The 27985-nt window shown below is 46.7% G+C and overlaps 1 pseudogene; it reads right to left on the bottom strand.

The window, feature by feature from the left end:
- Window positions 1-6373: 6373 nt before the first annotated feature.
- LOC130486563 (SUMO-conjugating enzyme UBC9-like) lies at window positions 6374-7169 on the bottom strand (annotated as a pseudogene).
- Between the last annotated feature and the right edge of the window lie 20816 nt (window positions 7170-27985).

Raw genomic sequence — 27985 nt, 5'->3', positions numbered from 1 at the left:
GCCGCATACCTCGCAGCTCTCTGCCAGACCACATGATTCTGCGCCTTCCTGGACTTCGACGGCACGCTGCGCGACCGCCTCGTGTTTGGCCTTCGGAACGAGAAGGTATGCCGCAGGCTCATCGGCAAGAAGAATTTGAGGACGTGTAGCGTGCTCCGCTGGGCTGCTACAAGGGACCGCTAGTTCGGCTACAGATTGACCCCACCGCCGCCCCCATCCGCCTCAAGCTTTGCCTTGTCACCTTCGCGCTCAAGGAACGGATCGATGCGGAGCTGGATCGCCTAGTCGCGCAAGGCGTCCTGGAGCCCGTCCCCAATGCTAAGTGGGAAATGCCGATTGTGACCCCGCTGAAGGCCAACGGGGATGTCCGGATCTGCGCTGATTACAAGTGTACGATCAATAAGGCGCTCCAGAGCCATGCCTACCCGGTGCCAGTTGTCAGCCACCTCCTGGCCTCCCTCGCCGGGGGCCGGGTGTTCTCCAAGCTGGACCTCACCCAAACATACCAGCAGCTGCCGGTGGACTCTGAGTCGGCTGAGGTGCAGACGATCGTCACCCACCGGGGCGCCTTCCGGGTGACGTGCCTGCAGTTCGGGGTCAGCCCGGCCCCAGGCATCTTCCAAAGCCTCATGGAAGACCTCCTCAAGGGCTTGCCGGGCGTCGTTCCCTACTTTGACGATGTCCTGGTCATGGCCAGCTCCAAAGGGGAGCTCCTGGAGCACGTCCGCTGGGTGCTCAGCCGGTTCCGGGACACCGGCGTCACGGTAAAGCGGGAAAAATGCAAGCTGGGCCTGCTGCAAGTGGAGTTCCTGGGCTACTTGATCGATGCCGACGGCATCCACCCTACGCCCACCAAGATCGCTGCCATCCACAGCGCCGCCGCCCCCGCCTCAGTGCAAGCAGGAGCTCCAGTCGTTCTTGGGACTCTTTTTCCCTAACGCTTTGGCCATTAACGCATGGGCAAGATGTCACCGGTTAATCTCTCTCTCATCTCACACTATTTTAATCTGGGATCATAAAAGTAAACGCACGTCCGTCTCCCATCCCACACTATGTGCACCACCCGATGCTCCATGCGTTTGGGACATGGGATAACGTGGGATATTTGGGGAGTGCTCTGTTGCTACCAACGTCATTACATCATAGTCATGTGATTGTGCGTGCTTGGCGTCTTCCTTTTTTTCCTTCTCCCCCCTAGAATGATATGCCGGTATACCAACGCAACTCATTTCAGGACGTTAGTTTTTCTCCTGCCTGTAAGCCCTTGGGGTCTAATCTGAACCAAAAACCACATCAGAGACAGTCAGGTCCAAAGAAGCTGGTTTTTACTGGTCAAAATAGGTTAACAGAGCATAAAGAAAAGGTGACAGCAATGAAGCTAGCTGGCTTGAACTTGGTAATATAAAAGCATAGAAAAAGGCAAGAGATTACAAATCACAAACAGAGCTGAGTTCCCAGAGCTTCAAACGGATTTAGGTATGCACAACAGTCCTTGAGTCTGGTCAGTGGGAAAACGAAAGTAAACACATCAACTGAGATACAGGCCTGACATTCTGCCCCCCTTAAGGCCCCCTCCCATCTTGCAAGGGGGACGGCTTGTCCGGGTAGGCGGTGTGAAAGGCATTCACCAAGTGTGGGGCGGAGACATCCTGTGCACGCACCCACTCGTCGTAGGCAGGGGGGAAGTGCTTCCAGCGAATTAGGTATTGCAGGGATCCATGCCGTATACGTGAATCTAGGATCTTTGATACCTCAAAATGTTCCTCCCCCCCCACCATCACGGGCTGCTCGGGAGGCAGTTCCGGGTGCCATTCCGAAGAGGCGACATGAGGTTTAAGGAGGCTGACATGGAAGACTGGGTGGATACGTCTCAAGGTTTTGGGGAGAGTCAGTTCCACAGTGACAGGGTTAATGATCCTGGCAATGGGATATGGTCCAATGTACTTGGCACTGAGTTTGTGGCAAGGTCGGGTGGATTGCAGGTTTTTGGTGGAAAGATACACTAATTCACCAACTTGGAAGTCCTTGCTGGGAGAGCGATGCTTATCTGCTTGCACCTTATACTTGCGCTTGGCTCTATCTAGGTTGCCTACCAGCCAGGGCCACGTGGAGTGGAGGGCATGCACCCAAGAGGCTACATCAGGATCCCCCTCCTCCCCGGGTACCTGTACAGGGGCAATAGGACCGAAGTCCTGACCATACACAGCATAGAAAGGGCTGAACCCTGTAGATTGATGGACAGCATTATTGTAAGCATATTCTGCAAAAGGCAACAGTTCTACCCAGTCATCTTGGTGGTAATTGACATAACAACGTAAATAACATTCCAATACAGCATTGACACGTTCAGTTTGCCCATCCGTCTGGGGATGGTAAGCACTAGACAACCCTTGCTCCACCCTCACCAACTTGAGGAAAGCCTTCCAAAATTTAGCCACGAAACTACTTCCGCGGTCGTAGATTATCTTGCGTGGAAACGAATGAAGACGGAAAACATGTGACACAAAGAGGCGGGCCAACTTGGGGGCGGAGGGAATACCCGCACATGGAACCAAATGTACGTGCTTGGAAAATAAGTCAGTAACAACCCATAGTACAGTTTTGCCCCCGCTAAGTGGGAGATCCGTCATGAAATCCATGGCAATCACCTCCCAGGGCTTGCTGGGAATTTCCAGCGGTTGCAGCAGTCCTGGGGGCTTGCCTTGAGACCGTTTGACTGTGGCACAAATAGGGCAGCTGCAAACGAAGGAGTCCACATCAGAACGCATCCCCCCCACCAAAACTGTCTGCGCAACAAGTGAAGGGTTTTCAAGAACCCAAAGTGTCCCGCAGTTTTAGCTCCATGGGCCAATTGCAGGACTTCTCTTCGAAGTATCTTAGGCACATATAATTTCGAGTCTTTGTACCAACAACCACCTTGCTCAAGTACACCTTGGGGCAGGGTCTGGGAAGTGCATTCGGCTAAGCACTGAGCCCGAAGGGAGTCCAGGAAGGAGTTGGAGATGATCACCCCCCCTCCTTTCATGGGAGAGGGTGAACCAGGAGCTGGTGGTGATGGAAGGGGGGGGGAACTGGTTGCTGCGGGGCGCCAGTTACAGACGGCGCAAGGGGGGCTGGCGAGGGAGCCTGCTGGTGAGGGTTGGTTACCTTGTCGGCCACTGCGCGGTTTCCATGCTGGGGTCGAGTTTGGGACCGGGTCTGCACGGCCAGCATGGGCAGGGCCCCTCTGTGCGCCGGGGTGAATAAAGAGTCTGTTGGCCGATCAAGTTTTACTGGGTATTGAGGCAACCTGGATAGGGCATCAGCAAGCACGTTCTGTTTCCCGGGCACATGTTTAAGAACAAAACAAAATTGAGCAAAGAAGTCCGCCCAATGCTGTTGCTTTGCGGACAACTTATGGGTCCCCATGAGGGCAGCTAGATTTTTGTGATCGGTCCAGACTTCGAAGGGGACCCTGGATCCCTCCAGGAATTGCCTCCACAGAGTAAGGGCATGGTGGACGGCTGATGCCTCCTTTTCCCAAATGGGCCAGTTTAATTGGGCATTCGCAAACTTTTTCGAGAAGTAGGCACAGGGGTTAAGGAGACCGGTCCTCTCTGGAGAAGGGCCCCCCCATGGCTACGTCGGACGCATCGACCTGTACAATAAACATTTGGTTCGGATCTGGGTGCTGCAGGACAGGTTCAGAAGTGAAAAGCCGTTTGAGGGCTACAAAGGCGGATTGGCATTGATCAGTCAACAGTATTTTGGCAGAGGGCAACATTGCAGAAACCCCTTTATCCTTCGTTTTCAGGAGGTCAGTGATTGGCAGCGCCACTTGAGCGAAGTTGGGAATGAAACCGCAGTAGAAATTAGCAAAGCCCAGAAATTGCTGCACTTGCTTGCGGGTGGAGGGTGGAGTCCAGTCAAGTACCGATTGGACTTTAGCGGGGTCCATGCTAAGGCCACGATGAGAGATTATGTACCCCAAGAAAGTTATTTTCTCTTGGTGAAATTCGCATTTAGACAGCTTTGCATAGAGCTGGTGGTTACGCAGACGTTGCAAAACGTCTCTGACCAGAGCACCATGTTCCTCCATGGTTTTTGAATAAATAAGGATGTCATCCAGATAAACTACCACGCCGCGGTACAGCAAATCATGGAGGATTTTGTTAATGAGTTGCATGAAGACCCCCGGGGCCCCTTTTAATCCGAAAGGCATCACAAGAAATTCATACATTCCAAAACAGCTAGAGAAGGCGGTGAGGGGTTCGTCCCCCTCATGGATATGGACGCGATAATAAGCTTCCACTAAGTCCAATTTGGAGAAAACGCGTCCCTCCTGTAATTGCCCCAAAATATCTGAAATCAACTGTATGGGGTAGGCGTTGGCTTGGGTAACTGCATTAAGCTTTCGGAAGTCAATTCATAAACGCAGGTCACCCTCATTTTTCCGGACAAAGAACGCAGGGGCTGAGTTGGGAGCATTGGATTGCCGAATGAACCCTCGAGCAAGATTTTTATCCAAAAAGTCACGTAACACAGCGCGTTCATAAACGCTCATGGGGTAAATCTTGCTCTTAGTCAGTGTCTTTTACCAGCAGTCTTTTACCACCTCAATTGCACAGTCTGTGGTACGGTTGGGGGGCAACCGGTCGCCCAGTGGGAGCCGTCTCCATACAAGTCCTCCTTGTCAGAATTGTCAGAGTTCCAAAGCCATTCTGCGAGGTGACGCGTGCGTTGGGTGGTGCGGGTCGGAGCAAAAGTCGGAAGGAAAGTTGTACCCAATGAGGGGCCGGTCCGCACGGTGTCCTTGGGGCGCACATCCGCTTGCGCCCGGTCGGCAGCCAACTGCTGTTCCCTTTCCTGGTCGGCCTGAGCTTTGGCCACCGCCTCTGATGCCTTCTGGTCCGCGAGAGACTGGGCGGCTTCAAGCTTCAGGGCGGCAGCCATGGTAACGATCGGCAGGAGCTCCTGCTCCAAAAGGGCGAGGAGCGGTTTGGACTCCCCACCCAGCAGCGGTTGGACCTGGACCGCTAGCGCGGGTGCCCCAGCCCCGAATGTTGGGGTCAACAACTGTGTTAGATCGGCTACTGTGGTATCCTTAGGTAGTCCCACAAACAATAGTGCCTTTTGGACAGCAGTCTGTTGTGCCTCTGCCAGACATTCAGCTGCATTTGGCACCAATGAAAAACCTTCCGGCACTGGTCCCGCGGATTGGGGATGCTGCCAAAGGTTGTTGTTGAACTTCCTGTAAAGTTAACCTCGCCAACAAATGAGTTAAGGTGACCAGGTCGTCCTGGGCAGCATGTACTTCATCCAGAAGCCCGTCCAGGATCACAAGGTCGTGGTAGGCGTTCTGATCCAAGTCCTCAGAGGTCCAAGGTTGTGCCGCGGCTAGGGATTGCCACTGGCCTCGAATGAGTTCCACTAGGCGGTTGATTTCTGCATCAGTCCGTACTCTGCAGCAAAAAGTAGAGCTCTCCGGCCCGCAGCTCTGCCATCTCCGTTTTTGAGGCGGCAGGAGGCTCGGAAGCTCGGGGCAGGCGCGGCTAGAGCGGGGAACACAGCTGAGCAGCGGCTCGGCTGATGCCGCAGGAGCCGCGAGAGACGAGTGGACGCTTGGGCCGTTTCGTCAGGCTTAGCGGCATCGCCCACTCACTTTCCTGGCCAGGGGAGGGGTGGTTTTGAGCCCCTGAGGGGAGAGAGCCCGTGAGGGAGAGGCGCAGCCTCGGCGCAAGGCGTACAAGGGGCCTGATGTCAGCGAGTGGCTGATCTACCAGAGGAGCCCCCCCTCCTCTCTTTGGCGGGGAATTTCACACACACCCCTCTTTAGGGCGACCAGGCGCTAATTTAAAAAAATCACTCCCGGTTGCGTTTGGCCGGGTGATTATCACACGCACACGCTGCACGCACGCACACACGCAGTCTTGGGCGGCAAGGACTAATGGAATATCAACCCGGAAGCGCACGCATGATGAAACAACTGGATTTATCTCGATTGTTATCTGTATTTCGCGATAAGACGGGTCTTGGAAAACACGCAAGTAAATCGCGCTCGTGGTAGATTTGATCTGCAGAGCGGGGACAGCGTGCGTGTGACCACTGGAAAACCGCTACATTGGGGGGGAGAAGCAGACCAAATTGGTCATGCGTTAACGGCCTTAATTTACTCTAAACAGCAACACAGACAAAATGCCAAAACACAAAGGAAGTGACGCAGAATCAAGATGCTGGCTGACTTTGGATCTGAGGCTTGTAAGCAACAACCACCCAAATCTTTACTGGTAGAAAACAAATTAAGGGAAGGAACAGGGTGGAGAGCTCTTTTCATACAGCCAGGTAGAGGCAAAATATACTTCTAAAGCATGCCTGCATCAGAGAGCAAAGACACTTAGAGTTACTAGTGAATTCGTAGAAGTATAAAAGTTCATAGTTTTACAGCAGTTGAAATACTGACATCAATATTAAAATAAAAGCCAGTTTTACATAACAATCAAAATACAAAAGACTGAAGGAAGAGATCCTGTATGAAAAAACTGGGGGCAATTCAGCAAATTTAGAGCTGTATACAAGTGGCGAATATGGAAAAATGGCACACATACAACCCCCTCCCCGAAGTGACTATTAATTGTACATAGCGACATTAGATTTGCAAAAGTTTTGTAAACAAGTTCTTGCCAAATCCCTTCCTTTAAGATGTGGCATGACAGGAGCTTATGATGGCGCAAATTTCTTGGCTTGTGCTTGAACCCTCTTTTCATATTCCACTCTGTTTTGGCAGTAAATTGTGTAGGCCTCTGCTTGAGCTGGGTCTTGAATATTTGGTTCATTTAGGAGTTCTTGAATTCCTAACAAGATCTGTTTGATTATGATGGCAGGCCTCCAATCCTTATCCTCTTCTAGGATGGACACACTGTGCCTGAAGGGTACACATTCGAGTGGAATAAAGGGGGCTCAAATTTACATTTTGGTGGTGAAGAGGGATAATCATCCTTGAAAAGCATCCGTAATTTAAATAGGCCTCCTTCCCACGGTGTCCCTTTCTTGCCTGGAATAGCACATTCCCAATTCATGAGATTCATCGTGCCATCTGGATTTTTTGTTCGTACAGCTACAAAACCGAAGGGGTGGTCCTTCCTCCAGGCCTTCCTCTCCTGGGAGAGCCAGCTGAGCGCGTTGCCAGACATGGTCGTCGGTCCTTCGGTGTGAGCAGCAGCAGCAGCGGCGGCCGCAGCAGGACCCACGTCATCTCCCGGATTCAGGCGGCAGCGGGTGATGACCCAGATAGTTCTTGGGACTCTTCAACATTTACCACGTCTTCTTGCCCAACAAGGCGTTGGTTGCAGAGCCCCTTCACCGCCTCCTCGACAAGGCCACCCCGTGGTCCTGGGGCAAGCCACAGCAGTGCTCTTTCGAGGCCGCCAAGGGCCTGCTGTCATCCTCCAGCCTGCTCGTACACTTCGACAAGTGGCTGCTGGTTGTGCTGACCTGCGATGCCTCGTCCTACGGCATCAGCGCGGTCCTCAACCACCAGTTCCTGGACGGTCGGGAAGACCCAATCACTTTTTACTCCCAGACTCTATCCCCTGCGGAATGCAACTACACCCAGATCGACCGGGAGGCCCTCGCTGTCGTGGTCGGTGTTAAGAAATTCCACAACTATGTGTACGGCCGGCCCTTCACCGTCGTGACGGACCACAAACCTCTCCTGGGCCTGTTTGTTCCAGATCGCCAAATGCCACAGATCCTGTCCCCGCACACACTCCGCTGGTCGATTTTTCTCAATGCATATGACGTCCGGCTCCTGCATCGGCCCAGGAAGAGCATCGCCAAAGCGGACGCCCTCAGTCGCCTGCTGCTCGAGGGGCCCGATCCCGACCCTTCCCCGGCCCATGACGTCCTGCTGCTGGAGACCCTGCCGGAGCCGCCCCTGCACACATTGAACATCACCGCCCATACGGTGAAGAACCGCACCCTTGCCGGGTTCTCAACTGGGTGGGGAAGGGGTGGCTGGCAACCCGGCCGGCCAGAGAATTCAAGCCGTTCACCACCCGCCAACACGAGCTGTCCTTACACAAGGGCTGCCTGCTCTGGGGGAGCCGGGTTGTGGTCCCAATCAAGCTCCGCACAAGGGTCCTGGAGGCACTACACCCCTGCCACCCAGGGATTGTGCGCATGAAGGCGCTAGCAAGGAGCTACATGTGGTGGCCGGGGATCGACGCCGCAGTAGAGGAATGGGTCAAGCGTTGCCAACCCTGCCAGGAGTAGCGACCAGAAATGCAGCGTGCCCCGACCCAACACTGGGAGTCGATGCACACACCCTGGTCCCCCATCCACATAGACTTCGCAGGGCCATTCCAGGGTAAGACATTCCTGATTGTCGTTGACTCCTACTCCAAGTGGCTGGAAGGGGTCAACGTCAGGTCCATGACCTCGCAAGTAGTCGTCTGGGAGCTGCGCCGGATCTTCGTGACCCACAACTTGCCAGACACCATGGTCTCCGACAACGGGGCCCAATTTACATCTGCCGAATTTCAGGACTTCATGGCTAAGAACTTAATCTGCCATGTAACCTCGGCCCCATTCCACCCCGCTACCAACGGCCAGGCGGAGCAAATGGTCCGAACGACCAAGGAGGCATTACGGCACATCGTCTGTGGGGACTGGGATGCGCGGCTGGCAGACTTCCTGCTGACCCAGCACATCACACCAAACTCTGCGACCGTCAGGAGCCCAGCCGAACTCATCATGGGCTGCCGACCAAAGACCCTGCTCGACCGACTGCACCCCGATCTTGCGCCTGAGTGTCCGGCCCACAAGGACTCTACTGCCACCCCGAGAGTCATACAGCAGGACGACCCGGTCTACGCCTGCAACTATGAGGCTCCTAAACCTGCACGTGCCATTGGCCCTAAGCCGGCGCGCACCATTGGCGACCCGGGGGTTGTTCCCTCCTATCACGGATCGGGGGGGGAGTGGCAGTGGGCGGCCAGAGGAACATATAAGTAGGGCCGGTTCACTGTGTTCTCCAGTTCTGTTCTGTTCACAATAAACATGTTGATGTTGGAACTCCATCTCTGACCTCATGTGTCCTCCCCACGCGGACATAACAGCCCCCACCCCAGAACACTTCTGTGCGTCCCAGGGTCTGTCATCCCCACCTTAGAACACTTCTGGGAATGTACTAAAAGGAATGACAAGATTGCCCATTGGAAACAATGGGAGAGGCTTGCAGGGCCACGAGATAATGGGATCAAGGAATACCAGTTGACTTTCATGGACTCCGTTGAAATACATTACAGCACAAAAAAAGTTGCAAAGGGAATTTGGAATGGATTTCTCTGGGCCCAAACAGACTATTCTGGCACTGGAACGACTGCTCCCAGAGTGGAATGACAATCCCCAGCAACAGAATCTGTGCTCTGGTTCTGGAATGACAAGTTGCAGAGTGGAATGTAGCAGAAGTGTTCTTGTACTGGAATAATGGTCCCAGACTGTTTCTGCTACTCCCAGGGGCTGTCATTCCACTTTGTGACATGTCATTCCAGTCCCAGAGCACAAATTCTGTTCCCTGGGGAAAGTCTGTTCCCAGGCAGCTACCCCACCAGTCCAGATCTGGGATGGAGAGCCCGCTGTGGGATTGCCAGCCAAGGCATCCACCCCCCCAGTCCAGATCAGTTCCTCTGGACAAAATGGCTGCTTTGGAGGGTGGGCTCAATGACATTATACTACGCTGAGGTTGCTTCCCTCCCAAAACCTAGCCCTCCCAAATCTGGAGCTGGCAACTCTAAGGGGGAAACTGATATCTATGGTTGGGAGATCTGTTGTGATTCCATGAGATCTCCAGGATTTACCTGGAGTCTGGCAACCCTAGCAGACAGAAGAAAGCAGGAAAAGGGGAGATGCTATGGGGGCTTTCAGGAAAGGGAAAGAGGAAATAGTGGGGGAGGGAAAATGAGATGCCTCCCACAAGGGGCATTTCGGATTCCTGCTTGTACTGTTTCTACTATACTGTTTCTAAGCTCTGCCCTTTTTCTGTCACTCCTGGCAAGGAAATCAGGACTTCAGCTAAGTGGAAGTGTAGGTTGGTTTACTAGGAGACTGGCACCCCCTGGTGTTGAAAGAAAGGAATGACATGTTATCCCCGCCCCCCCCCCAAAGCAGACAACTTATTGAAGTGTTTGCAGGGGTTGCCAGAAGCAGGAAGTGTTTTTAGCATAGCTTGTAGCCCCCTTCCCTCGATGCCATGGGATAGTTGGTGAAATCCTCGTTCTCAGGCATGAAGGAGGCACACCGCTTCCAGATAGCGTGGACTCTGTAGTGGTCTTCCCCATTGTTGGGCTCCTGGGGGGTGCTGGCGATGGAGACCGGTGGCATGGGGTTGAACTGGTGGCTGATGTGGGCGACAGCCTCCCGTTCCATGGTGTCGGAGAGGGTGAAAGCACTCCTGCAGGATGAACTGCTTCAGGCTGTGGAGCATGGGCTCCTTCTGTGTCCACACCGCCCGGGCTGGTGGCGGCGGCTGCGGCGCTGGTCTTGAAGATTTTGTTTGGCATGGGAGGCCTGGCAAAGGACATGATGTCTGTTGTGGTAGATGTTGGAGTTGGCGTGCTCCACATCGGGCTTCTTGCACCAGATCGGGCCCTGGTACATGATAGGGTGGTCGTGCCACTGCACTCTGATTTAATTTTGTGGAATGTAAATAGTGTTTTAGATCGGGGCAGGAGACCCTTGTACAAATCTTTATGCTGTCAAGAAGCTAATGTTGGTTCAGTCGCTCTTTTTCTCAGCCTAACATATGGCACAGGGTGGTTGTTGTGAAGTTAGAAGGGAGCGATTTCGCCCCCTTTCCCACTGCAGCCTCCCAAAAACCACAGATGATGGTCTTTTATGCATGGTCTTTCACTCGCCATCACCCCCTCCGACTAAGGGTCTTTGTGTAGAATAGATTATGCATGCTGTTTCCAACCATCAGAGGTTGCCTCGCTCTCCCCCTGCCTTTCCTTGCGTTTTGCCCACTTTTTCAGAGACCTCTTTTATCTTGAGTTTGAAAACTTGCGATAAAAGACCTTTCATGGGCAGCAATTTAAAACACTTCCAACAGGCACAGACGTCTAAATCCAATCAAAGGAAACGCCTGGCTGAGGCACTTACTTATCTACAGATTCAGGTCAGAGTTTAAATTCACTTTAGCACAGGAAAACACTGGCTGTTACTGCACTAGTTATTCCCAGCGATGTTTCAAGAGTTATGAAATGTTATAAAAAACTTCACTTTAAAAGGGTTTTTGGATGCACGGCTAAAAAATGGTTGGAAGACATCTTCACAGCTAAAGGGGCCAAACAAAGTGCGAACAGTATTTTTTATAACAGTTTCAAACTCTTAATACATCGGTGGGAATGCATAGAAAGTGCGAACAGTATTTTTAATAACATTTTCAAACTGTTAATACATCGCTGGGAATACCTAGTGCGGTAACAGCCACTGACCTTTAAGCTCTGAAACCACTTCTGAATGTTATTCATGCTGCCTTTTATCACTCAAGCTCTTTCCTTGAAAATAGGTTGTTTCTGGCAGGCTTCTACAGCCTTCCTCTTTATAATCCCCTCCTCCTGGCAAGTAAGACCATCTCAAGTCCTTTTCTGTCACAGCTTTAAGAGGCTCACCAGAGGAGGTTAGGAATGTTTTTATTCTGTTATCTGCTGATTTGAGACAAAAAACCTCCATCTCAAAAGAACGAGTTGTGCTATTTGCTATTTTCCCTCTGGGTTATGACTGTTACATGGACCAGATTCCATTGAAATCTGTGGTATGTACTTTCACATCCAGTGCACTTAGGATCAGACTTGTTAATACCTTGTTTCATGCAGTATCTTCCCCCTGTAGAACCAGTTGTGGAATGCAGTGTTACTTAACATCAGTAAACTGCCTTGTTTGTGACACTAAGGGGCTGGTTGGCACAGTATTTTCCTCCAGTTCCCTATTTTAGGTCTTAGAATGGCTTCTAGAAAGTTCTTTCTTGAGTGAATGTTTCCTTCAAACCACAAGAGGGCAGAACAGGACCGAGTCAATGATGAAAACCCTTAGACTTTGCAAAGCCACACTGTTCCCTCCATTTGGAACAGAATTTCAAGTGATGCATACGTAAGCACAACCCAGATTCGTGACTCACTGTACAAGTTTTGGAGTTACACTGAAGGATTCGTGGCCCTTCTCCCGTACATGTGTGCAATTGTCATCTTTTCTGTATAGTACTATGGAGATGTGCCAGCAGTGGATACTGATGAGCCCAGATTTGTCTCTGTGTCATCTTTGTTTGCTTTGCACCCCACCTGCCTTTCCGTTCTTCAGTTATCTCCAGTTTCCTTTTTTAAGGGACCTTGGACAAACCCTGCCCAGCTTCTCTCCGCATCCTCTGTCAAACTTGGAACTCACTGGCCCTTTTTCCTTACCCCTCCCCCATTTTCTCAAGAATCGGGTAGCCTTTCTTCCTGCCACCTCTTTTTCCTTCACTGTTCCTCTTCTCTGTTCAACTCCTCTCCCCTTGCTACCATTCTCTTTCATGTAGAAAAAAGGTTGTACGTGTAACCCCCTTTATTGGACCAAACAAATTAGCGCAAAACTCTCTGCAAGCTTTTGAGCTGTTCAGAGATTATTGGACTTGATATTACCAATTTTTAATAAGATAGCAGACGGAATCCTCAGATCATGATCTTAAGGTATAATTAGGCAAGAGGTGGTTTGCCATTGACTGGAGCTTGGGAAAATCCAGGATGGGCTACAAGGAAGCATGGTAACAGGTACTCCAAGCAACCGCTATCCTTTATATCCAAGTCTACTTATGGATGGCCAGTAGTGCCTACAACATACAAATCTGATGACAGAGCATCCCATCCTGGATGTTTATTTATTTACTGCATTTATAAGCCTCATTTTCTTTGTCCATGGCACTCAAAGCACCTCTTAGAGAGAGTTCTTAAGAGATCTCTCATGCAGACACTGATCCAGTCCCAGACTAGAGATGTAAAGTTTCTGGAAATTTTGGAGCTCTGAAAGAAGGTAGCTTAAAAAAACATACACCAAAAACCCTAAAACAAATATTGGGAAAAACAGAAATATATGCAATACCTTCCTACTGTAGTGAGATATTCCTCCCTCATCCTATCAGAGAGTCTGCCCCCTAAACTAGCTTCAAGGCTTTATTTTTGAAAACACTGAAAAGCAACAAACTTTTCTAGGATTTATCATATTAAATGAGATTGACAACCTTTGATAATACTAAAGTAGGGATAAAGGTTCTGTTCTCTGAACTGTTTACCAACAAACCAGACAAAACACCTGCATAAATGTTTCTTTTATTGAAAAAAAAGATTCTTTTTATTGAGCAAGACAGAAAAAATAAAAGCATGATAAAGTTAACCCTACTGTCACTCTAGAAATGCTAAAATTATTAAGTTCCTAGCACTGCATGATCATTTTATAGCAATAGTTTTAAAAAGCAAATAATGTTTCACCTTTTTCTCAGCAAATCAGTAGAAGGTAGAGTCAAAATACAAGATAATCTTGACAGGCTATAAACTAGGTTAAAAACTAATAAAATGAATTTCAATAGAGATAAATGTAGTTTTGCATTTAGGCAGGTAAAATCAAATGTATACTTATAGGATTGGGGAGACTTGGCAAAAAGGATCTGTGAATTTAGACAGATCATGAGAGGGAGTTCAGGAAGGGCTGTATCACAGTTTGGCTTTTGTGGCCCTTTCTTACATACCCAGGGTAATGCCAATTACCACTTTTCTCCAGGCCAGATTGGCCAGGGATCCTGGAGAGTTTTTAATGCCATCTTCTGGGCATGGAGTAGGGGTCACTGGGGGTGTGGGGGGAGGTAGTTGTGAATTTCCTGCATTGTGCAGGGGGTTGGACTAGATGACCTTTGGGTTAATTTCCAGCTCTATGTTTCCAGGTTTCTACATTATCTTACATAACATTGTAAGATCAAGATTCTTAAAGACCAAAATGTCCAACGTATAATATTTGCTTATTTATGTTAGACATTTTGAGCGATTACAGTATAGTATTTCCATAAATAAATAAATAAATAAATGGAGGACTAGGTTTTGTTCCAACTATACCATAAAAAAGGGGTGTCAAAGAGCTCCAACCAGCCTCCACCAGCTGGAGCTGCTTTGGTTTAGTCAAACGTTTCCCAAAAAGACAAAACATTAAACTCCGGGTCTCCACCCCCAGTTTAATCAGTAGCTGCCACCAACTCTGGACCAAAAGTTAAGCCTCCAGGCACGGGGTCCAGAGTAACCCCTGCCAAGCTTCAAAAGTTAAGTGCAACGCTTACCCTGCCAGGGAAAGATTACACTCCCAAAATATCCTAGGTTCTTTTGGTAGGTGGTTTTTACACTCAAACAAGGCACTTAGAATTTAGGCTTGGAATCCCAAAATCAAAAGACACAATCCATTTAAAGGCTAACAATTTACTTATCAAAGTTATGCTGGTTTACAGGAAAGAAAAAGTCATGAAGTTTTAAGCAAGAAAATAAACTATTTAGCATAGCTAACTAATACATTTAAAAGCCTTTTTGATTCAAAAGACTTGGCAAAGGTTTCTTGCATCAGATTTATAGTTACCAAGTTCCAAAGATGCTTCCAGCATTCAAAAGTTTCAAAAGGTTGTCCAAAGTTTTCTCTAAGCAGGTCAGCTTGACCAGAGTTTCCCCCCTCAAGGGCCAAAATCAAATGGGTTGTGATGCAGCCAGCACAGCTCTCCTGCTGTACCCCAAAGCATGCATGATTAGGCTCAGGACTGGTCTGTCCTTATATTCGTTTTCTCAGTGGCATGAGCTCATAGAGGCCAACTGAGAAAACGAAAGCAATTAGCTGGTAATTAATCGCTTGGTCAGAAATGCTGACTCTTTAATTGATGTGTTCAGGTGAGGAAGCTTGTAGGACTACCTGGACATCGTCGTGATGGCTGACCGATTAGTTACTATGGCAATGCACGGCCTTGCATTCCAGAAAGGGGAGAGAAGGCTTTAACGAGCACCAGCTGGGGCTTACCTTACTCCCTCTACAGAAGCAATTTTCAAAAGGAAACTTATTTCATAGGCCTCTAGGCCTCAACCAAAAGAAATCCTGCAATCCAAGAAATTGAGGGACCTCAACTTCTTGACAACGGGTGTGTGTTTTTAATGCACATAAGTTTCAGTTATGAAACTTAGGAACTTTTAACATATAACCTTTTTGGAGGGGTCATCTTAAATGCAGGGTTATCTTCCTCTCACGTAAATACAGTAAAACCTTGTCTTAAAAAGCATTCTAAAAGAAAAACAGATATTTCATGGGAGTTCCCCTCCAGGGGTCTCCCAAATCTGAATGTCTTCATGAGAAAATTTGAAAATGTGTCCTCAGAAAAAAAGGAGAAAATATTTTTCTCCCCCCGCCCCATCTCTATCGCAGACGTATTTAGTTTCAGCAACATGGTTCTGTGATGGCACATTCAGCCACCCTCTGGGATTTAGATGGGTGTTTAAGATAGCACTCTGAATTTATTATATTTATTTCCATCACATTTTGATCCCATATATCCTCCACGGAGTTCACAGTGCTTTACATGGCTCTCTCTTTGTGTCTCAGTGGTAGATCATCTGCTTGGCATATAGAAGGTCCCAGGTTCAATTTCCGGCATCTCCAGTTAAAGGGACTAGGCGAGTAGGTAATGTGAAAGACCTCTGCCTGAGACCCTGGAGAGCCACTGCTGGTCTGAGTAGACAATACTGACTTATGTAAGGCACATAAGTATCTCTTTGAAAATGCTGCTTCTGCATCTGGAAATTGCTGGTGAATATCAGTGAATTACAACATTTAACACACACAGTGGAATTGCACATTCTGTGGTCTTATCCTTCAACCGTTATGTACCCTCCTAAAGTGCAGCGAAACACTCCCATCTCCTTCGCTTCTCCTTCATTTTCTATCTAGTAGAACATTAGTACAAGACAGATTGTATCATGATGGCTGAAACAAAGGCAGCAACCACACAGAAGGTCCATCCAGTAGCCGTTACAGCTGCATCTGAAACAGAAGTTCATATTTTTTAAGAATAATCCATATTATTATGGATTGGTGTATGGTGATGACTAAATGTTGCTCCTATACCACATCCTAATTCTGTGTCCAAATCACACACACACACAACAAATCCTGCAATTCAACAGATTTGCATGTATCTATTTTGCAAAATTCTGCCACTCTCTAATGCAGTGAGAAGCTGTGGAAGAGAACTGGTTTTCCCCAGAACAATCCCCAGAAATTTTGGGGAAAACTGAAATGTATGGAGAAATGCCCTCCACCCAAAGAATTCACGTCAATTGTCCAGTCATTGTGAGTACACTCTATGTGTACTCAGAAACTCAGCTGACAGACTCGAAGGGGGAAAGGAGAGATCAAGCTCTAGGCATAAGGAACTGAAGCTCTTGGTTCAGCTAATTACTATGGCCAAAGCAGGACAGTGGTTTATCACTGGAAGGTGACACCCAGGGCCAGAGAGGGAAAGACCCAAATTGATAACTTTTAGGAACCAAGGGCACCCAGGCTAGCCTCATACAGAGTGCTAGACGGCCAACTCAGTTTAGCAGGAGATATTCTTGAAATCATTTGGGGCAGCATGGGTTGCCCAGTTTGTTTTTGACACCCAAGGAGTAGGGGAAAGGGATGAGTTGCTGATCAGAGACTTGGGACAGCCTTGGAGTTTTTCTAGCTGAAAGGGATTGGGGGAGGCTTAGGAGTCCATTCCTTCACAATATACAATATTCTATCAAACTCAAACCTATTTTATTCCTTTAACAACATAAAATACATTATTTAGAATTTGGTTACAATACAAAATTGTATTAATGAGCATACTTAATGAAGTTACGATGTTAAATGCCTTAGTTTTCATAAAGCAAAAATGCAATCCAACACTAAAGCGAGAAAGCTACAAACTGCTGTACCATCTGCCATCTTAGCATATTACACTCATTCCAAAAGAAAAAAGTATTTTTCCTAGAAGTTTGTTCAGTGCTCCCCCAAATTTATTTATTATTTCAATGGAAAAATCTGAGTACATTTTGAGGAAATAAAACATTGTAGAAGGCATTCCATTCATTTCCCAGATTTCCCGTGGGGAAACGGAATGCTATACACATTGAATGAGTAAAACCTTAACTTGAAAAGCATTTCTAAAGGGGAAAAATACTTCATAGGAATTTTTTCAGTAGTCCTAAACATTTCTGGAAGAATTTTAAAAAGTCCTCAGATTTCTATCTGTACCTTACGGTTGAGTAAATCTTTGTTGTAAAAATTTATTCCGAGAGAGAGAGAGAAACTATAAGAGATTTTTGTAGAGCTCCCAAAATTTCCATTGGGAAAAATTGTTAAAAAAACACCTTTAGACTTTCATGCTACACATTTTAAGGGAGTAAAACATTATCTTAACAAACATTTCACTCATTTTAAAAAGGAAAAAATAGATTTCATATAGGTGTTTTTAATGGTCTCTAAAACGTCCCAATCTGTCCATTGGAAAAATGGGGGGGGGGGGGAATCCTAGGAAAACAACAGGCCCTACCCAATTTTCTCAGGCCTTCACACCTTTAACAAACTTAATTCTAAACTTCAAGTTTTAGGCAAGAGCATACTCTTTGCACATACTTACTGCTTGGAACTGGAGAAGGAGCCTTTGATGTAACAGTTGAGGATATGTTAGGTACAGGTGTAGTTGAATCTGGAAAGCAATATGGAAAAGAGATATGACTGCACATTCAGAATCGCTCACACTGAAGGTCTGTCACATAGCAGACAGCATAGATCTGGTCCATGCTGCTCCAAAGGATAGGATTGGATCTAATGGGCTGAAGTTAGTAGGAAGTAGATCTCCGCTCAACAGATTATTGGGGAAAAAAACTTCCTAGTGATGAAGCAGTTCGATAATAGAGCCAGTGACCTGCAAGGTGGGAGGGGGTGACGCTGGAGGTCTTCAGGCAGAGCTGGAGGGCCATCTGTTGGGAGCTCTGCAGCTCTGGAGTTCCCGCATTTATCGGGCTAGGACTGGATGGCCTGTAAGGCCCTTTCCAACGCCAGAAGGCAGATTCTATGAGGCGTGGGTATTTTCTTGCTACTGGAATATTTATTGAATGGTGGATGTGTGTTAGTGTGGAGCTCCATGGGGAGTGGTGTGTGTGGAGCTCATGGGGGACACACTGGATGAGTAGGCTATGTCAGAGGAGGTTAAGCCACCCGGCATCTATGCACAAGTGTAGATCTTGTCACAATGCTGTCTTCAAGCTGTGCTTCCAGGGACATGGTTTTGGGAGGAATAGGCACTCAGGTCAGCAGCTAGATTTATTTTCTGCTTTTGATCCGTGATGTGCTACATGTTGGAATTTGTTTTAAGCAGTTGTTGCCTCTGTATAGTCAAGTGTCCGCCGTAGATGGTGTAACCCACCACCGTTTGAAGAAGAAGAGTTGGTTTTTATAAGCCAACTTTCTCTACCACTTAAGGGAGACTCAAACCGGCTTACAATCACCTTCCCCTCCCCACAACAGACACCCTGTGAGGTTGGTGAGGCTGAGAGAGCTGTGACTTGCCCAAGGTCACCCAGCTGGCTTCGTGTGTAGGAGTGGGGAACAAATCCAGTTCACCATATTAGCCTCCTTCGCTCATGTGGAGGAGTGGGGAATCAAACCTGGTTCTCCAGATCAGAGTCCACCGCTCCAAACCACCGCTCTTAACCACTACACCACGCTGGCTCTCATGGATCTTGTCTTGGGATGCACTAGACGAGAGGTTCCCAAACTGTGCTCCAAGGAGCACTTGGTGCTCCGCAAAACAGCTTCTAGTGCTCTGTGAAGAGACTGGAAAGAAAAATACTACTGTCATTCAGTTTAGTATATAGGTGCAAGGTGAAAATTAGAGCTCTGTGATTAATTTTTCTCCTGAAAAGTGCTCCATGACTTAAAAAGTTTGGGAAACTCTGCACTAGACAACTGCAGATTCCAGACACTAATGTACTGCAAAAACCAGGTCTGTCTTTTCCCCTACATTTTGTCCAGTATGCTCGCCAGATTTAACTCCAGGGAGCCACTTAGAGCAGAGCCTGCTCTTATTTGCACACCCCCAGACTGGGCTTTTCTTTATCATCCCCCCCACACCCATTTCTTCCAAGGAGCTCAAGACAGCAGCCACCACTGCTGTTAATGCACTGGAGTTGGCTGGTTTGAAAACTGTCCTGTGAACTTTCTGGCCAATAGATGTTCAAGTGAGCGAGATCTGTTTTTTCTAGGAATGTGGACGGAAGGATAGTGTTTGATCCCTTGACATGAATAAATTGTTGATAAAGCTTGCTCTTGGTGCTTCCAGTTTCCTGTTCCTCCTGTCATTTCCCTTCTGTCTCACACCATTCTGAATCCCTGTACCAAGGCATTGTGGCATCCAGAGATGTTGCAATCTTACCCCACTTTAACTTTGCATAGCAGATAAGGCTCAAGTCTGAAAACAAACAGACCTTTTATAGAACTTCGGATGCCTGCTCTCCACAACCCTTAAAACCAACCACAGGCCAAGGGTTTTAAAAGTAAGGATTTTCTGAGGAGTCATTTTCGTAACTTACCCGACGCAACAGTTACATGTATTCGAGCCAAGTATGTTTTGTCCAAATCTGATATAATCCTGTAAAGACCTTCATCGGCTTTCATTGCGTTCCGCACAACGAAGTTTTGATTGACCAGACGAATGGATGTGATATCGGTTAAACTGTCAGAACTCCCCTGAGCAGCCAGAAGTAGTTCGATCCATTGACCTGTCTGGGGGTCGTACTTGGAAACCCCCAAGATCTTTGTTACATCAATGTTGAGAGTGACCGACTGAGTGGCACCTTCTTTCACAACCAGAGTGTTCTCTTGGGGATATTCTTCAGTTTCTGCCAAAGCCAAGTGATAATGTGGGTGAGATCATAGAACTATAAGAATGAAGATCATGATGGGTAGCCATGTTAGTCTGTCACTAGCAGTAGAAAAGTGTAGGAGTCCAGTAGCACCTTAAAGACTAACTAATTCTTGCTGGTATAATAATATTTACAACCAGATGACGGTTTCATTTTTGGAATAATAAATTTTCAGAGTAGTTTTTACAGTTATATCAAAAATTACTGATTTGGTTATACTATACCAGGTAGAGACTTTATTATTTGGACAGTGTCAGGAGAGCACTGGGAAGAAGGGCCTGGAACCAGTGAACTCTTATTAGTTGACTGGCAGGCACTTCAAGGCCTTGCCAAGGACTTACAGATCCCAGTTACTATTTCCACCACCACCACCCCTTTGGATTTACTTCTACATTAAACTCTGTATGTTTATTTTATAACATTTTTGCTGTGAAGAAGAGGCATGTTATCTCTGCAGACTCAAATTCACACTTTTGATAACTGCAAAAACAAGCATCTATGATAATATCTTCTCGTTAGAAAAACTGCCCCTATCAATCTCTTCTCGTTAGAAAAACTGCCCCTATCACTCACAATGGCGGGATGTGAGCAGTGGGGTGCCTCAGGGATCTGTGTTGGGACTGGTGCTTTTCAACCTGTTCATCAATGACCTGGAGTTGTGGTTAAACAGTGAAGTAGCCAAGTTTGCAGATGACACCAAATTATTTAGGGTGGTTAAAACAAAATCGGACTGTGAAGAGCTCCAGAAGGATCTCTGCATACTGGAAGAATGGGCATTAAAATGGCAAATGAGATTCAATGTGAGTAAGTGTAAAGTGATGCATATTGGGACAAAAAATCCCAACTTCACATATACACTGATGGGATCTGTGCTGGCAGCAACAGACCAAGAAAGGGATCTTGGGGTGGTAGTGGATAGCTCAATGAAGATGTCAACCCAGTGTGTGGCTGCTGTAAAAAAGGCAAATTCCATGCTGGCTATAATTAGATGAGGAATAGAGAATAAAACTGCTGATATCATACTGCCCTTGTACAAATCTATGGTGAGACCACACTTGGAATACTGTGTACAGTTCTGGTCACCACACCTAAAAAAGGACATTACAGAGCTTGAGAAGGTGCAGAAAAGAGCAACCAAAATGATTAGGGGACTGGAGCAACTGTCATATGGGAAGCGGTTAAGACGCTTAGGGCTGTTTAGCTTGGAAAGAAGGCGGCTGAGGGGAGACATGATAGAGGTCTATAAAATTATGCATGGTTTGGAGAGAGTGGACAGGGATACGTTTTTCTCCCTCTCCCATAATACTAGAACACGGGGTCATCTGCTAAAGTTGGAGGGTGAGAGATTCAAAACAGATAAAAGGAAGTATTTTTTCACACAACGCATAGTTAAATTGTGGAACTCCCTGCCCCAGGATGTGGTGATGGCTGCCAGCGTGAAGGGCTTTAAGAGGGGAGTGGACATATTCATGGAGGAGAGGGGTATTCATGGCTGTTAGTTAGAATGGATACTAGTCATGCTGCATACTTATTCTCTCTAGTATCATAGGAGCATGCCTATTATTTTGGGTGCGGTGGAACACAGGCAGGATGGTGCTGCTGCACTCGTCTTGTTAGTGGCATCCTAGAGGCACCTGGTTGGCCACTGTGTAAACAGACTGCTGGACTTGATGGACCTTGGTCTGATCCATCGGGGCCTTTCTTATGTTCTTATTACTACAGTGTTTGCATATTAATGTAAACCCTCATTTGACAGGTGCGGAAGAATAACATTTAAAGTAAAGATAGATCAGGGCACCCGCTGGAGATCTGATGGGCTGTGTAGATTTTTAATAACGTTGCTTTGGCAAAAGTTGCCACCACAGCTCACGGATCTTCAGTGTGTGACTGAAGGTAAGCTGTATACACAAGGAAATATTTTAAAACAATTTTAAATACATCCTCTTAAACAGCTTCTGCCTGAAATTTTGAAGTTTACTAGTAAGAGTCATGCATGACCTCACTCCCTGACATTTTGTGGTTATTTTCACCGCTTGTGGCATCCATTTTGTGGTTGCACCAACCACCCTGTGTCAGAATTCTGAAAGTGCCTGCAGCCACAAAAAGGTTGAGGATTCCTGGCATAGATGAATAAGAGGAATCCTTAAAATTGTCCTGAAGAAAGTCCTTTGCTTGGTTTCAAACAACTTAGATGGATTAGGGTTAAATGCATTTTCTGCACCCAAGATTTAGTATCTTCCCTTCTCATAAGTAGCAGTAACCTGGCTCTGTTGCTAGAAAGCCAAAAAGAAATGTAGCAGACCCATGGCTATGTTTTTGCTTTATGTGTAGTGGCTGTCTGCCATCTTTAGGAGTCAAAGTGGAATTCTTGCCCAGGTCAGATGGCTAAGTCTGTGGCCCGAGACACTAACTTAAATTTTCCAGAGTACTTCACTTAATCTAGCCTTGCTTTCAGATATGGCATCCCTTACGTATTCCTTCTGAGGATGACATTCTGTAATTATATTAATGAGCCTAACCTGTAGGATGAAGCTTTGACTCAGCGTGCAAGTTCCATTGATACTGTGCAACTAATATTTTGTTTTATGCGTTTGATGATCTGGCATAAAGCTTTAAAATTAAAGTCTTTGGCAGTTATACCTCTTACTCTCCTCCCTTACTTCTCATCTATCTCCTTGGATTACTTCATTCGTCCTTAAATCTGCCCATATTCTACTACTTCAATCTATATAGCAAAGTCCTTCTTTCCAAAGTTTAAACAAAATCAAATATACTAAGGCTTGAGTGTCTTGAAATTATACCATGACAAGTGGGGGACCCGCATGGACTTCCGGGGGGCATTTAATTTCTTGCTGTATTCCCTCCTCCAGTATTTTATCTTTTAAAATGTTGCTTTGGAAGCAGCAGCCACCACAGCACATGGATCTTTAGTGTGTGATTGAAGATAAAATATGGCAGTCATTTCGTGGCTGGCTGTGCCTTCTGCAGGAGCCAGATCATGGCAGCCATTTTGTGCCTGCACCTACCATGATGTATCAGAATTCCAAAGGTGCCCATGGGCTCACAAAGGTTAGGGACCCTTATTTAATTTTTTAAAAAAAGGTTAGGAACTTCGGCTCTAGCCACTATATACTCTGGTTTTCGTGCAGTGACTACAATTGAATAGCAGCAAGTCCTGCCAGTGGTTGTGGCTGTGCCTGACACTAAAAGATTCTTCCTCCAAAGGCCAAATCAGCCCTGGAAAGGGCCCATCCCCCTTCCTCTGCCTTTTATTGACAGAAACCAAGGCTTGAAGGCTGGCGATATTGTTGTGGTTGCCTAGCAAACTTCAAAATCTGCAAAGGTACAGGTATTTTCTGTTCTTATAGATTTTTTTTAACCCTACCAATATATATTCTTTTTATTTCAGATTTTTCTGCAAACCTGGGGCTTTTCTCAGGTTGGTAGAAAGATCCTTCTTGTCTGTTCATGGCTCTAGTCTCCAGATTTACATATCTATATTTTTGGCCATGTTGACAATTAGACATATTGATAATCTATAGCCTGTAGCAGCTGATCAACAATGAGAAAAAGGCATTTTATGTTCAGATACGCTGTTGGGTTGACCCTAGCTCTGTGTTTTGTGATGCTAGTATGCTATTCTGGCACAAGGAAATCTTCTACAGGAGGAACAAGCCAATGCCAATAATAAACAGCGTGGTAGAATCATGAAAAGACCACCAGGGTCATCTAGTCCAAACCCCTGCACAATGCAGAAAATTCACAACTACCTCCCACCCACACCCCCAGTGACCACTACTCCATGCCCAGAAGATGGCCAAGATGCCCTCCCTCTCATGATCTGCCTACAGTCATAGAATCAGTATTCCTGATCCAACCCATTCTTTTCTTCCCGACAGAACTCTTAGACTTGTTAAAAATGTGGGTCAATCAGAAATCCATTAGATGCTGTTGTCCTTGCTGCGGAGATGCAACAAGAGACAAAACTACACTTACTGAATGCCTGTGCTGTTCTGTTCCTTTTAAAGTATGTGTAGTTGACAGCCTTGCAAAGAATCATTCCGACTCCCCCCCCCCCCCCAGAAATCTAGCTTTGCATCTTCTTCCCTTACCTTCCCTGCTGTGCAGCTCAAAGTTTTTTATGGGTGCTGGAGAAACACAGCCAAAGATCAGGATCAAACACAGGAACACAGGCTGCACCCCCATCTTGATTCCAGCAACTGGACCTAGAATTTTTCAGACGAGAGTATGAACAGTAAGAAAAAGTAGTATATTGATGGGCATAATTTGTCCAGTCTTACAGCTAGGTGGTCGCTTCTAGACACATCTCATCACATATTGCCAGACTGGCGGTGCTAGGGGCTGGGCTTTAGAAAGCTTGTCTCCTTAAAAGGCCAGGTAGGACAGGAAAGATAATCTGTGGTCTGTGAACAGGATACTGACCAGCTCCAACTTTGATATCATAGCATAGGGGCAGTTGGCGAGACAGGATGCTGGACCAGATGGACCACTGGTCTGGTCTAACAGGTCTCGGCTTATATTCTTATGATGAAGCTGAGTTACAGTGCATTCCTAAAGGGGAGGCGAATGCTCTTGTGAGCTGGAGTGACCCCCTATGTTGGCATCCATGCCACTTGTTGCGTACCCAAGGTTGGGTGAGAGGAAGATTTATGTAGGTCTATGTAAAAATATTGCAAGTATAATTTATTAGAAGCGCTAAACAAAATTTAAAATTCTTTAAAAGCATTAAAATAGCACAATGGCAAATCTTGAGGTTGACATCTGTCACCACAAACCAAACGTGTTTCGGCCTCTAGGGCCTTCATCAGTGGTTAGTTAGCAAACTGGCATGGAAGCCAGCACTGGGGCAATGACACTGGTCCCCCTGGACTGCGTGGGGTTGAGGCACTAGCAGGGCCTCCCGCCAGCGTTCTCCTGGTGCAAGTTCCCACACAGGCATTCTTGGGGTGTTCTGATGCAGCTTCTCAGCTGTGTCTTCCCAGCTGCTGCGGTCCCCCCACCCCCCCAGGAATGCACTGTTAGAGACCTTCCAGGCCAGGCAACAACTGAGTGGTGTGTGGAGACATCTTTAAGACAAAAGATGTTAATGTATGAGTGGTTTTTCTAAACTAAAACCTCAGTATTCAGGTTAAATTGCCATATTGGCACTTTGCAATAAATAAGTAGGTTTTGGTTCTTGTAGGTTATCCAGGCTGTGTAACCGTGATCTTGGTATTTTCTTTCCTGACGTTTCGCCAGCAGCTGTGGCAGGCATCTTCAGAGGAGTAACACTGAAGGACAGTGTCTCTCAGTGTCAAGTGTGTAGGAAGAGTAATATATAGTCAGAAAGGGGTTGGGTTTGAGCTGCATCATTGTCCTGCAAAAAGTATCAAAGGTAATGTGCTAGTCATTGTCCTGTAAGTATCAAGATAATGTGCTAATGAGGGTGTGGTATGTTAATATGGAACCATTGTATCCTGGAGGGATCTCTTAATGTGTGAAATCTAAAGCTAATCTGCATGGCTATTGTGGACTGTAGTCTTTGTTAGTCTGGAGGTTTTCAGGACAGGAAGCCAAGCCTTATTCATTCTTAAACTCTCTTCTTTTCTGTTAAAGTTGTGCTGATGCTTATGAATTTCAATGGCTTCTCTGTGCAATCGGACAAAATAGTTGGTAGAATTGTCCAGTCTTTCTGTGTCTTGGAAGAAGACACTTGGAATAAGACAGTCTTTCAGTGTCTTGGAAGAAGTGGCTTTTGGGTTGCAGTTCGGGCACTCGGTCTCTAAAAGGTTCGCCATCACTGTGATAGGACGACAGTATAGGAAATGTGGAAGACCGTTTAAAGGAGAGGGAGAAAAGACAGCAAACCCCCCCCCCTCGCCCCCAAATCGGGCTGAGACTCACCCACCCTGCTCGTACGACCCGGCAGCGACACACGACAGGAACGAACCGGCGCTCTCTCTAGTTCCGGCGCTTCCCCTAGGCACGCTGGGAAATGTAGTTCTGGCGGCATCATCCGCCCACCCGGAAGCGTGTAGGCGGAAGAGAGAGGGATTTTTCTTCCCCTTCCCCGTTTTGCCTGCGCGTCGGCGGGCGGATGTTTAATCTGCCTGCCTCCCTTCTGCTAAACCAGAGATTAATAGTGCAATCCTAAAAAAAGTTACTTACGTCTAAGCCCACTGCTTTGTAAAACGGGATCATGAGCTTTGTGTTTTTCCCCTTTGCAAGCACCCACGTGTTTGGGGAAGTGTACTGTTCTGTGTCCCCAGTGGCTTGCGGATAAGGTTAATTGCTGACAGGTAAAGATGCATTACACAGTAACATGCATATAGGAAAAGTATTGTAGGGTCTCACTTAGGAAATGCCCTGCAGCAATTCAGCTTGAATTAGGCTTGCCAACCTCCAGTTAATGCAAATAAGTAATCAGCCTGCTGTAATTCACAGTGGGTAGCCGTGTTAGTCTGCAGTAGTAGAAAAGAGCCAGAGTCCAGCAGCACCTTAAAGACTAACAAGAATATTTTCTGGCAGGGTATGAGCTTTCGTGAGCCACAGCTCAGGTATCTGAAGAAGTGAGCTGTGGCTCACGAAAGTTCATACCCTGCCAGAAAATATTTTTGTTAGTCTTGAAGGTGCTGCTGGACTCTGGCTCTTTTCTACTACAGTCTGTTGTAATGTTTATAAGTTTGTAACCTCCAGTTATCTCCTGCTATTACAACTCATCTCCAGCCGATAGAGATCAGTTCACCTGGAGAAAATGGCTGCTTTGGCAATTGGATTCTATGGCATTGAAGTCCCTTCCCAAACCCCTCCCTTCTTATGCTCCACCCCAAAAACCTCCTGCCCATGGCAAAGAGGGACCTGGCAACCTTAGCTTGAATGATATTTACTCAGAAGTGATTCTTCATGATTTCAGTACGATATGCATCTGGGTAACCATGCATGGGATTTCAGCCTGAACTCATTCATGTCTTCACCATTAATGTCTACCTGCAGCCAGTGGGTGGGGGACAGGCATTTTAAAACTGAGTATACTGACATGGATAACCCCAGCATGATCTCATGAGATCTCAGAAGTTAAGCAGGGTCAGCCCTGGTTAATATTTGAATGGGCAACCTCCAAAGGAATACCAGGATCATGACATGAAGGCAGGCAATGGCAAAACCACCTCTGAACATCTCTTGCCATGAAAATCTTACAGTTTCACTATAATCAGTTGTAACTTGAAGCCCCCCTTAAAAAAACAAAAACCCTGGCCAAGGTAGACTTTAAATTTGCAGCAGACCTGTAGGAAAAGCAAAACCCATTGGTTGTTTAGAAAAATGGTTCTTGTCTTAATCACCACACCAAACTAATGATTTATCTTCTGGAACATCGTTCCAGCCCAAGCAAATTCAACTTATTTTATATTCTATAGTGTTTAGAATCAAACTGCACTGTTATGCATGCCACCTGTTGCTTTTGTTACCTGCCTTTAGAGATTGTTGTGGCTTTGCATGTGTGTTTGACAGCTTTTTTAAGTTTGTTGGCCGCTTTGTGGGTTCCTAGTTGGCTGAAAGACCACGTAAAAATAATTTGGAAAAGGTTAAATTAGCATAGCATTTGCAGTTTACTTCTTTCTGTTGAAAATGTGCACATGCAGTGTTTATGTAATTCCTGCATGTGGGCTCCTGTTCCTTCGCGTGTGTGAATGAAGCAATGATCCTCAGTGAATTTTATAAAAGGCTATCATGATGAACTAGATAGAGTTTACAACTACGGCCAGAGTTGTTAATAGAGGAAATATGCAGAATAGTTCTAAGGAATGGTGAGAAAATGTATGCAAGTTACTTCTACAGCATTCAAACGACATGCACCATCAATTTTAATTTAATTGGATAATAATTTAACACTCTATATTTCATTATAATGTTTTAATTGATATTGATATATATGGTTGTGATTTTGCTGTTGTTTCCTGCCCTGAGCCTTGTTTCAGCCGGGAAGGGCAGGCTAGAAATAATAATAGTAA

Source organism: Euleptes europaea, chromosome 1 (assembly GCF_029931775.1).
Source record: "Euleptes europaea isolate rEulEur1 chromosome 1, rEulEur1.hap1, whole genome shotgun sequence".
NCBI lineage: Eukaryota > Metazoa > Chordata > Lepidosauria > Squamata > Sphaerodactylidae > Euleptes > Euleptes europaea.
The sequence above is the reverse complement of the archived record's forward strand: the minus strand, read 5'-3'. Positions and strand labels throughout refer to the sequence as shown.